The following is a 13261-nucleotide window of genomic DNA, read 5'->3' as shown; positions in this document are numbered from 1 at the left end:
CCTTCCACCATTTTCTCTTTGACTCTTTATACCCTGCCTTCTTTCAAATTCTCAAACACACCAAACTCATTCTGACCTCAGGGCCTTTGCACTTGCAGTTCCCTCTGCCTGGAGTGCTCTTTCCCCATATTTTCATATGGCTGGCTTCTTTTAGTATCAGATTTCAGTTCAAATGTCATCTTCCCTTAGAGGCCTTCTCTGACCACCTGGACTAGAGGAGGCTCTGTTTATTTCTATCCCTACTTTAATATCCATGGCCTGAATTATCTCCTCAAGTTCCTTGTTCATTTATTTGTTTTTTACTTTGTTATCATATCCCTCCCACTCAAACAGAAGCTCCTTGAGGATTAGGTCCTCATCTGTCTCATCCTCCTGTATCCCCAGGCTTAGAAGACACTCACTCAATAAAAATTGGTTTAACAAATACAGGTAACATTATAACTTTTGATTATATGTCAACTGCTCTGCTTAAAGCTTTACACTTACCTCAGTATATCCTCAACAAAAACCCTTATGATGGGGTGGTTATTATTTTCTCAACATCATATAGCTGACTACCAAGAAAGCCAGAAATGAACGCCAAGCCTGCCTGGTATCTAAGCACTTTTTCTTTACTACCACTATGCTCTGCCATACTTTGAGGATGGATGAAATTTATGACAGAATAAGAGAGTGGGAATTTTTTCAATCTTGAACTCCTTTCCACCTAGCTGAAGACACAGTCAGTATGGTGCCATTCATTCATTCATCCATCCATCCACCCATTCATTCATTCAAGAAATATGTCTTGAGCATCTGTTCTGCTCAACACTGTAGAGTGATAGGGACTCCCAGACAAAGGGGCTAAAAAGTAGTGTTCATCTCTTTTTTCATTTACCATTTCAATAAATAAGTAGCGAGTACCTACTATGAGCCAGGCATTGTTTTAGTATCTGCTCCAACTAGTGTGTGTCCTTCAAAATTGCTGTGACTACCTGTCCCTCAATGCCTGCCTCCTCTTCTCCCCACCACCTCACCTCCTTGGTTCCACTTCTCTATTGCAAAAAGGTTTATTCCATGTGGCAAAAGAACTGCCACAGTTGGCTCCAAGATTACATCATCCCAGCCCAGTAATAATAAATCAAAGAGCCTCTGTAGCTTCCTTTTTCCTAAATTACAAATCCTAGAAAAGACTTTTTCAGCTCAGGTTTGGGTCATGTTACTTCCCTTGAACCAGTCATTGTAGCCAGAGGAATACAGTACTCAGAAAAGGCATACCTGGATCACCTGACTCCCTCGTAGTCAGCAACCCCATCAGAATCACACAGTGGGAGCACCAAGTAATCAGTTGCCCAGAGAAAGGAATTAATGTAGGACAGATGAAACAGTAGACATTTACTATCTTGATTCGTCTGCTACCCATCAGATGCTTAGGAGCAGGGATATTGTCTCTTTCATTCACCACTGTTTTCCCCATGCTGAAGACAGTTTCTAGGACATAACTCCTGAGAAACTGTCTATTGTATTGATAGGATGAATTAAAAGAAAGACATTTTATTATCTGGGGAAAAAAAAACATGATTTGCATTATAACATACTTCACAGTGGATTACTAAATGCTACTGTTATACAACACTATTGCTGAGGACTATTGATCTAGGGAGTAGGAATACTAATACTTCTTCTGCATAACCTACCAGGCTTTCTTCATGATTAAATGCTATTAGATTGTGAAAGGGCTTTGAAAAGTATTAAACAAAATACAAACACAAGACATTTCATTGTTAATAGCCAGCTAGGAAATGAATGATAAGCAGAATTGTCTAAATAGGCTCTTAAAGAAGTATGGTAAAGAAAATGGAATTTTATAAAGAAAGTTTTGAATGGCAAGAAATGTAGTAAAAGACAATTTTCTAAAATGAAGAGTTTGAGAAGAATAAATCAGCAATGAATCTTGGTGCAAAACATTATTTAGGAAGCCTGGACATACTTCTGATTAAAAGATATTTTCAAGAGTGACTCCAGCAGAAATAATAAAATGCTAGGCATGAACCTATTCACTTAACTGTCGTAGCTAACCAAAATAAGTGAGCCTGAGCTTTCTCTCACCAGGAGCCCTCGGCTACTTTCAAGGTAGGGCATTATGCACTTGAATTGTATGTTTAGTATTTTAGATCTCATCATTTAAGCCTAGGTGCCTCCCTCCTAGAAAATGACAAGTGGAAAGGAAGCCAGACGTCTGTCCATAGGCCAAGAGACCAATTCCTATCAATCACATGAGTGAGTTAAGGCACAGATAAAATGCTGTCAGGGAGACCAAGCCCAACAGCTTAGAGGAGCAAACCTGTATATCCCTCACAGTCCAAAAGTGGGGGAGTGGTCTAGGGCAGGTAGGCAGCTCCACAAGGGCATTCTGAGTCACAGGTTGGCCAGTTAGCTCTGCCATCCTCAACACGTGGCTTCCAAGGAAACTCCTCTACTGTTTTCCAGCCAACTGGAAGGAGCCTAAGAAGAAAAGTCCTGAAAAGTGGATTTATCTTTATGGAGATGAGTGATAATTTTCAAATAATTGTCCTATTCATATTCCATTGGCCCTAACTTAGTCACATGATCACACATAACCCCAAGGGAGACGGCACTGAAATAGCCAGTTGGACAGCCATGTATATGAATAGCACTTAGGGTAAGGGAGGGGGGTTATTTCTAGGAAAAGGGGACTATGGATACAAACTAGGAGTTTCTGCTATGTCGTGCATATACTGAGTTTATGCCATGTTTGAGACTTTCAACTATGTATAAGACAATGGCCTGCATTCCAGAAGGCAAAGATGCTATCACATATAGCAATAACTGTCACATAAGGTGAAGTGTGACAAGGAACAAATATAAACCTAGTGTTATGAAAGCTTAAGGAAGGAGGGGATTATTTCCCTCTGAGTGAACTTGAGGAAAAATTCTTGGAGGGGGTAAGATTTGAAATGGGCCCTTAAGATTGAATAGAACTACAAATTGGAGTTAGGAAAAAGGGCAGAGAAAGTCAATTATCATATGGTTTCACTTATTTGTGGAACATGAGGAATAGCAAAGAGGACATTAGGAAAATGAAGGCAAAAATGAAGGGGGGGATTGGAGGGGGAGACAAACCATGAGAAACTATGGACTCTGAGAAACAAACTGAGGGTTTTAGAGGGGAGGGGGGTGGGCGGATGGGTTAGCCTGGTGATGGGTATTAAGGAGGGCACGTTCTGCATGGAGCACTGGGTGTTATATGCAAACAATGAATCATGGAACACTACATCAAAAACTAATGATGTAATGTATGGTGACTAACATAATAAAAAAAAGGAAAAAGGGCTGGGAAGAGGGAGAGCTGGGCCTTTAGTCAGTATGGAGGAAAGAGCATCCCAGCCAGAGTCATTTTCATACCTATAACCTTTTGGGAACCATCCAGCAAAACCCCCAAAAAAGAATTATCGAGCAGGGAGCCCGGTGCGGGGCTCGATCTCAAGACCCTAGGATCATGACCTGAGCCAAAGGCAGATGCTTAACCAATTGAGCCACCCAGGCGCCCCTACCTCCAGATTTCCTTAAAGCAAAAACAAACAAAAAAATGTTTAAGCAACTGCTATTTGGAGTTTTATATTGCATTCAATCATACTAAGTCCTCACTAGAACAAGCAGCTTGCAAACCCCAGCTGACGCTATATCAAACTTAACAATGGATGGGGGCTAAATAAAAGTCAGCACATTAGTGCCCTATTGCTACCATACACATTACCACAAACTTGGAGATTTAAAGCAATACAATTTTATTTATCTTACAGTTTTATAAGTCAGAAGTCCAACTGGGTCTCGCTAAGCTGAAATCAAGGAGTCAACAAGGTGTGTTCCTTTCAGGAGGTTCTTGGTGGAAAATCCATCTCCTTTCTCATTCAGGTTGTTGGCTGAATTTACTTCCGCCCCCCTCCAGGTTATAGGACTGAGGGCCCCCATTTTTTTTTTTTTTTTTTGCTAGTTTTTAGCTAAAGACTATTTCCAGCTTCTAGATCCTACCCACATTCCTTGGCTCATGGTCCCCTTCCTCCATCTTCAAACTCACAACAGTGCAACAGTCTCTCTCACATTTCAAATCTCTCCAACTCTTCCAACACTGCATATCTCTGCTTGCTTCTTCCACGTTTATAAACCCATGTGATTACTTCAGGCCCACCGAGATGATCCAGGATAATCTCTCTCTCTTAAGGTCTGTAACCTTAATTTCAAAATTTCTTTTGCTATGTAATGTAACAAATTGACAAATTCCAGTTATTAGAGCGTGGACATCTTTGTGGGTCATTATTCTGTCAGCCATAGTTAGAGAATATGAAGTTCTCTCTGTATACCCCCCTTCTTCTGTCAATTTAAGATCTTGTTTCAGCTGTCCCCCTCATTTACAGGTATAATAACCCAAGGGTCCACCTGTATTGGATACCTGGGGTCCTTGGTAGCCTCGACAGTCAGGAATCCTAGCCTCCTCTTATTCTCAGGAATAATGCAGTATCTTTGCCTGATCTCCAAAAAAAATTGGGACAGTATATCAACTAATAAGATGGGCTAGGTTTCAGGCCAAATTTGGTGAACACTGGGAGTTTTTTCACGGAGGTATGGACGAATACTAGTGTTTGTCTCTAACTTTCCTTAAGACCTGAAGCTGAAAGAGCCTGAGAAACTCTGAAAAATTACTTAGGTCTGCTGAGTGGGTTGCAGAGAGCAAGTTCCTTATAGATTCTTTCAGGTTGGATTTGAGGATAGGATTGGAAATTGGGTGTATTATACCCAAGGCAGTAATTTCAGAGAGAAGAGAAAGGAGAGAACAAATGTCCCTCCAAGAAAATGAAGAAATGGAGTACTATCTAAATTATCTAAGTGGAGCTGGGGAAGTCACCTAATTGATAGTGCTCTCCTTAAAAACCCATTATGCCTTGATTTTTTTATTTTCTTCCTCCTGTACTTTGAGGGAGAGAGACACTTCATTGTGAGGTCAATGGAATGTTAGCTCCAAGAGAACAAGGACATCGTCTGTCCTTTTTTCTTTACTCCCCAGCTCTCAGGGTCCTGTTTTGCCCAGAGTAGTAACAAGCATACATTTGCATGAATAAATGAATGAATGTGATATTAATTACTTGGTGGCCATCCAAGTCTTTTTTCCCACTAGGCAGTGTAGCCTCATGGTTAATAGTTAGGCTATAAAGTCACTTGGATCCAGGTCCCACCTCTGCCATTTATCCTGCCAGTGTATTCCCTGGGAACTTACCTGAGTCTGTTTCCTGTCTGTAGCATATAACCAATAATTACTACTTGGCTTTATGTGGTTTCATTGAGATAATAGATAAATAGTGCTTAGTAAAGTTCCCAATAGTCAATGAGTGTTAGCTCTTAATGTTAGTCCAAACTAACATTAACATTTTGCTAATGCCAAAGTGGTCTCCCCTTGATCATCAAGCTTAATTTCCAGTCTTCTTCCTGACTTTGCTTGTGTCAATTATCCTGTCCCTTTAGCATTTTATGCACACATATGAGTATATGTATACACACGTGTACATATGCAAATATCACAGGGGTCAAAACCAATTTAAATGTTATCTTCCCCATGAAACCAACTGTTACCAGAAGTCATCTCTTCACTTTAGAATTCTTGGATACTGATTAAGTCACTTTTGCAGTTATCACATACCAATGCCTAGCACAGTGTCTGGCATATAATAAAGGAACCTAACACATTTTGAACAGATGGATGGATGGATGGGTGAATGGATGGATGGAAACTTATGTTCTCTGGCAGCTCCACAAGAGTTTGTTTATTTTTATACCCACCCTGGTTACACAGTGCCTGACCCACAGTAAGGTAAATCTTGATTGGATGGGAATAAAAGGGAAGAAAAATCAGAAAAAGGGAAAATCAAACCAATGCCCACCTGGATCCATTCTCCTTTTAGGGCATCCTGTTGAAAGGAGTTATTGAGGAGAGAAGCAGGGAGTTGACAGCCACTCTCTGGACTCTCTCCCAGGGCCTTTTTAGAACAGGAAAGTTAATTATGGAACCAGATTAACAGTTTCTTTTTTGATACAGTCAAAGTAAAACCAGCAGGATGCAATTTAGCTCTTCCCCACTTTCCAAATAGCAGCAAATTTTCATACAAAACAAAGAGACACTTGAATTGCAAATTACTTAGAGAATCAGCTAGCAACCCCAACGGAAGAATATTTCTGCTACTTTCAAAACCAAGCTGTTGCCTTTTCAGGTTTAACCATGTAGTGGGACCTTCACAAAAGCCTGGGCGTCTTGCTGTTTCAACTCTGGGCCAAGTGGGGAGGAGGAGTGATTCACTGAGGCTTACTGAAATGGCACAGTGAGGTCTTTTTGCTCAGAATATTTTTCTCTTTTCCACATTGTCTCTAACTCTCAGATCACTGGTTTCCACCCACAGAATTGGGACTGATGATGTGTTCTCAAAGGTCATCTCATCTAAGGGTGGCAAGAGCAAATGCCTACAAGGGCAGGCAGGGATGTAAATAAATGAAGCAAGTGGTCAGGGTATGTGTATTTGTCCATTAGGATGTGAGTGAGGACTGGGATGAACCCATCTAATCACCACTGTCATGGAAGAATGCTAGCCCACTGTCAAGGGTTGCTAGATAGTTCTGACACATCTGTTATCTGGATTCTTAGTTGAAATACTCTTCTTTTTTAGCTGTTGGCAAAAGAGAAAAAATACCATCTATTGGATCTATTGGCTGCATACAGTTTGTAAGCCACCGGTTTACAACTTCTAATCTTGCTCAACTTCCTCTCTTGATAGAGAGAAAAATTGAGGTAGGGAGAAAGAAATCATTTATGAAAGTTCACCAAGTGACAGTCTTCTGACTTCTCATCTTATGCCTAGTGGATTATACCACATGGCCTCCCTCAAGTCCCTCTCTCCTGCAGGACACAGGGCAGCTATATTTTTACAAGAGCATTTAGAAAACTTGTCTTTCTGATTCAAATAAATAAGTCCTCTATTTTTTACAGAGGATTTGGAGGATGCAGCAAGGATAAGGAAATAATAAAATGAAATCTCACATAATGTGATTTTATTTCTGGAGGGACTGGAGCCGGAGGTGGGAGCCTGGCTAGAAATAGGCTGCTTCCAGACAAGGCCACTGGAGGGCAAGGTGGCATCTCATTTGGGTTAGCCCCTAATAGGTCAAAGGAAAATTAGCACATGGGTTGAAAATGTGTATGCTCACAGTGGCCAGGCAAGTGGCAGAAATGAGTAAAAGGAGGCCAGATGGGAAATAGGGTGAAGGAAGAAAATACATCTAAAGGACTCAGATACCACTCAGATTTGGCCCATGTCACCTTGTGGCAATGCACACAGTTGACAGTCCTTTTGATTTTTTTCAAGCAAAGCTTGAAACCTAAGTTTTTATGTAAAGTTTCTCAGTGTTTAAATGTAGTTCAAAAAAAGTGAGTCAAGCAAAACATACAGAGGAGTGGGATTTGGGTTGCAGGCTTCCACTTTTTGATCCCTGCTTAGTGACTCACTGCAGGGAGACGAGTCACTGCACAGGTCAGTCTGCTGGGCAGAGAGTTTGCCGTCAGTCTAGTCACAGACCAGCAGACAAGGCTGGCATGAGGGTGACAGAGGAAGCAGAGATGATCCAAAGACTTAGTGCAGAAGTCCCCTGGGGGAGAGTGGGCTTCAACCAGAGCCAGCCTGTAGCCTGGACAGATCCTTGGGGGAAAAGATTTGCACAAATCCAAAATACCTACTGTGACCTTCTATAATGTGTGTGTGTGTACATGCATATGCGTGTGTGAGTATATGTAACAATCTTTACTTTGCTAAAATAATATAGATTATCTCCCTTGGTAGCCCTGTGGAAGATTCATCCATTTTCTCAAAAGCAGAAATGTTAAAGTCAGTAAAGATAGCAATGAGTGTGTCAATTCTTCCCATTTTACTGTAATGAATCACTGAATGAGTAGAGTGCAGCAATGGAAGGAGCCCTTGAATTAGAGGTCTTGTACCTCCCCACCTTAACATTTCTCTGAGCCTCCATTTCATACTTTGTAAAGTGAGAATTATAATACCTGACCCACCTTCCTGTATTACTGAAGATTCTTGATTGGGAGGAACAGAAAACCCAATGAGCTTAATCAAAAGCATGCATGTATTGGTTCACACAACTGGAAAGTTCAAGCATTTAAATCATAGCTGGATCCAGGTGCCCAAATAATATCAGGGCTTGGTATCCCTCACTCAAAACTGCAGTCTTCATTTTCCTTGTTGGAGCTGGAAGCTCCAGCTGTGCTTTCTCACCATTCTAAGTACAGTCAAAAGAGATCTCTGCCCCTACATTTTCCATGTGAGTTTCAGGACTGACTTTCCTTGGCCTGTATTGGGTCCTATGCTCATTCCTGAACCAATCAATGTGGCAAAGGAGATGAAATGCACTGAGTGGCTGGGCCAGTACACATTTCATGGAGCAAGTAGGCATTTAGCTGGAGTCTATGGGAACATTCCAGAGGGTAGCAGATAAAGTAGTAGACTTGATTCCCTGATAGGAATAAACTGTTCTTATTGAAACAACTTCCTGGGAAAATGTCCAGATCTGTGGAGTCTGTTTAAAGCTGGAGACATGCACCTGGAGAGAAGAAGGCAAAATACTTGATTACTGCCTGATGCCAAAATGAGATTGTATATTTTGTATATATTTTCTCTCTATGTCTTGCAGGCTTGCCTTGATAGAAGGAGTGGAACTGGTGACACCTGTTTCAGAGAAAACAACAGTGTGAATAGTGAGTAGTTTTCCTATTATTCTTTGGATCTAGAATATGGACTGCTCTCTCGTGCCAAGATGAGCCTTATTAAACTACCGTTCCTTCCTCCAGTTCATTTAAGCAAACATCAACTGGCTTCATTGTTAAATCAGATGCTAAGTATGTGACTTAAATTTCTCTCCCTGCCACACACACACAAACACACACACACACACACCAGAGCAATGTAGGAACTGTCAAGGTGCAGAACTATTAAGGTGTGTTCGTGGCTGCAAGTAACAAAATACAGACTCAAGATGGCTTAAATAATAAAAGAAAAAGTAAAGAAAAGCTAAGAAAAAAGTTATTAGTGCTCAGAACAAGAAGTCCTAAAGTAGGACAGGTCCATAGTTGGTTTATTGAGTAGCTCAAAAATGTCACCACAGTCTGGATTCTAACCTCTTCAGTGGGCTGTCTCTTTCATTTATTTCTTTTTATCAGCCTTTCCAGAAATCCCCCAGCAGGCTTTCACTCACATTCATTGGTCAGAAGCATGTCACACACCCTTGTTTAAATCAATCCCTTGCAAGCTGATGGGACCACTTTGATTGACTTAGACCAATCATGAGTCCTATCCTGGGGCTAGGGATCGTATCCACATCCCCTGAAGCACATAATCACATAGAAGAGAGTGAATATCTGAACAAAATTGAAGTCTTGTTTAAAAGGAGAAAGGAAGGAGGAATGGCTATTATAAAGGCAATCAACGCTATCTGCTATAAGGCAAAACTATGCAAATCTTAGTGATATTTCCTCCAAGATGAATGTTTGTACAGGTACCTAAGTTCCAAGGTGTCATATACTCCATCACTGGAGAAAAAGCAGGGACCTAGCCTTGGCTAACCTCCCCCAAAGTCATTGATAAATTGAAGAAATATTAGAAATACCTTTGACTCTGGATATAAAACCCAAGGCATTATAATACCATATGCAGGCTGTTTCTTCAATTTGCATAATTATATACTCCTCCTCAAAAACTAAGCATTGCTGCCAACTTAAAAAAACAAACTACAAAGCAGTATTAAATATGCATTGCTAATTTGACTTTTAATTTTGTCTGGGATCTTCACAAAGACATTCACAACTCTATAGATACTGAGGCTTAATAAGACCTTCCACCTGTCTGAAAAAAAAAATCAACAGGAAAAGAAAGGCTAAAACCAAAATTTTTTAGCTAAAGAATTTAATTTGATGTTTGAAAATTACCAGTAAGAGATCATGCTATTTAAATGACTCTAAAATTCACTATTCTGTGTGCTAACATCATTCAGTTGTAGGTGATTGCTTTGTGCAGCCAAAAAAAAAAGGTAACATTTCCTTAGATGTCTCCATTCTGTTTTGAGTCACCTATGAGCTATGTGTGTTCTTACATTTGAACATTTATAGGAAGTGATTGAAGAGATGCAGAAAGACTTTCTTGCCCCCCAACCTATTAGTGATCTACCTAAAATATCCACACAAATCCCTGACTTAGGCTTTGAAGGTCTCAGTTATAATAAAAATATGTTACCTGGCCAAGGTGTACTATTTTTAGACACTTCCGTTTGAGTTCATCAGTTAGCCCCAGCGATGACTGAGGCACAGGATACAGATGTGTGTATGCATCCAGAGAAGTCCTCCTGGAGCTATATTACAAACCACATATACCAGCATAACTCAGAAATACTATGGGTTCAGTTGAGACCACCACAATAAAGCAAATATCACAATAAAGCAAATCAAATGAGTGTTTTGGTTTCCTGGTGCATATAAAATGTTTAGGAGCACCTGGGTGTCTCAGTCGTTAAGCATTTGCCTTTGGCTCAGGTCGTGCCCCACATCGGGCTCCCTGCTCCGCAGGAAGCCTGCTTCTCCCTCTCCCACTCCCCTTGCTTGTGTTCCCTCTCTCTCCCTCTCCCACTCCCCCTGCTTGTGTTCCTTCTCTCTCTGTGTCTCTGTCAAATAAATAAAATCTTTAAAAAATAAGTTATGTTTACACAAAACTAGTCTATTAAATGTGCAATATCACTATGTCAGAAAGAACAGTGTACATACCTAATTTAAAATACTTTATTACTAAAATGTGCTAGCCATCACTGAGCTTTCAAAGAGTCATACTCTTTTTGCTGGTGTAAGGTCTTGCTTTGATGCTGATGGCTGCTGATTGATCAGGGTGGTGGTTGCTGATGGTTGGAGGGGCTGTGGCAATTTCTTAAAATCAGGCAACAATAAAGTTTGCCTCTTTAACCCTTCTTTTCAGTTTCCCTGTAGCATGTGTTTCTGTTTGATAGCATTTTACCCACAGTAGAACTTCTTTCAAATTTGGAATTAATCCTCTCAAACCCTGCCACTGCTTTATCAATGAAGTTTATGTAAATATTCTAAATCATTTGTTGTCATTTCAACAATCTTCATAGCATCTTCAGCAGGAATAGATTCCATCTTAAGAAAACACTTTCTTTGCTCATCCCTAAAAGCAACTACTCATACGTTTGTTTTATCATGAGATGGCAGCAATTCAGTCCCATCTTCAGGCTCCATTTCTCATTCTAGTTCTCTCATTATTTCCATCCCATCTGCAGTTACTTCCTCCACCGAAGTCTTGAGCCACCCCCCTCCCAGAGTCATCCATGAGGGTTGGAATCAACTTCTTCCAAACTCCTGTTCATGTTGGTATTTTGACCTCTTCTAATGTATCATGAATGTTCTTAATGACATCTAGAATGATGAATCCATGCCAGAGGTTTTCAATTTACTTTGCCTAGATTATCAGCAGAATCACTATTTAGGGCAGCTACAGACTAATGAAATGCATTTCTAAAATAATAAGACTTGAAAGTAAGAATTACTTGGACTGTAGAATGGATATTGTGTTAGCAGGCATGCAAACAACATTAATCTCATACATCTCCATCGGAACTCTTGGGTGCACTGTCAATGAGCAGTAATATTTTGAAAAGAATATTTTTTTCTGAGTAGTAGGTCTCAACAGTGGCTTTAAAATACTCAGTAAACCATGTTGTAAACAGAAGTGCTGTCATCCAGGCCTTGTTGTTCCATTTATAGAGCACAGGCAAAATAGATCTAGCATAATTCTTATGAAGTCTAGAAGTCTAGGATTAAGAAGTCTAAGATGGTAAATGAGAATTGGCTTCAACTTAAAAGTTACCAGCTGCATTAGTCTCTAAACAGAAGAGTCAGACTATCCTTTGAGGCTTTAAAGGCAGGCATTGACTTCTCTCTGGCTATGAAAGTTCTAAATGGCATTTTCTTCCAACAGGAGCCTGTTTTGTGTACCTTGAAAATCTGTTTTTTTAGTGCAGCCATCTGCATTAATTATACTAGCTAGATCATCTAGGTAACTTGCTGCAGCTTCCACATCAGCACTTGCTGCTTCACCTTGACTTTTATGTTATGGAGAGAACTTCTTTCCTTAAACCTCATGAACAACCTCTACTATCTTCAGACTTCTTCTGCAGCTTCTTCACCTCCCTTAGACTTCACAGAATTGAAGAGAGTTAGGGCCTTGCTCTGGATTAGGCTTTGACTGAAGGGAATGTTGTGGCTGGTTTGATCTTCTATCCAGACCACTAACACTTTCTCCATATCATCAATAAGGCTATTTCACCTTCTTATCATTTACATATTCACTGGAGTAGCACTTTTAATTTCTTTCAAGAACTTTTTCTTTGCATTTACAACTTGGCTAACTAGTACAGGAGGCCTAGCTTTTTACTTGCCTTTCTCAGCTTTTGACTTGCCTTTCTCACTGAGCTCAATCAGTTTTAGCTTTAGATTTAAAATGAGAGAAATGTGACTCCTCCCTTCACTTGAACATTTAGAGGCCACTGTGGGGCGGGTTATTAATGGGACTAATTTCAATATTGTTGTGTCTCAGGGAACAGGAAGGCCTGAGGCAAGGGAGAGAGATGGAGGAACAGCCAGTCAGTGGATCGGTCAGAACACACACAACATTTATTGACTGGCATCTTATAGGGGTGTGGTTTGGGGCAACCTGAAATAATTACAATAGTAACAACAAGGATTACTGATCACATATCACCATAACAAATACAATAATAATGAAAAAGTGTGAAGTATTTCTAGAGTTACCAAATTTGACACATACACATGAAGTGAGCCAATGTTGTTGGAAAAATGGTGCCAACAGACTTGCTCATAAACCCAGGGTAGTCACAAAATTTTAATTGGTAAAAAACACAATTTTAGCAAAACACAATAAAATGAAATGTAGTAAAATGAGGTATGCCTATATAAATGTATGTATATGTATCTATATATAAAATAAGGATAAAGATTATGTATAAATACAACACACATATGTACAATGTTACGTAAGTGAATTCCTTTTAATACAAGCTATTCTATAACCTGCTTTTTAAACTCATCAATACATTACAAACATCTTTCCATTGCAGTGTATGTGTACATATGTAC

General features: G+C 40.0%; 1 protein-coding gene across 5 annotated transcripts in view; it reads left to right on the top strand.

The window, feature by feature from the left end:
• Positions 1-13261, top strand: part of ATP10B (ATPase phospholipid transporting 10B (putative)) — a 322916-nt gene that overhangs the window by 58536 nt on the left and 251119 nt on the right. For all 5 annotated transcript variants that reach the window (XM_032403662.1, XM_032403663.1, XM_032403664.1 and 2 more), the window contains exon 2: positions 8740-8803. The gene's annotated coding sequence lies outside the window, so the exon portion shown is untranslated. The remainder of the gene's footprint in view (positions 1-8739; positions 8804-13261) is intronic.

This window comes from Phoca vitulina, unplaced genomic scaffold, assembly GCF_004348235.1.
Source record: "Phoca vitulina isolate PV1807 unplaced genomic scaffold, GSC_HSeal_1.0 scaffold6, whole genome shotgun sequence".
Taxonomy (NCBI): domain Eukaryota; kingdom Metazoa; phylum Chordata; class Mammalia; order Carnivora; family Phocidae; genus Phoca; species Phoca vitulina.
The sequence above is the reverse complement of the archived record's forward strand: the minus strand, read 5'-3'. Positions and strand labels throughout refer to the sequence as shown.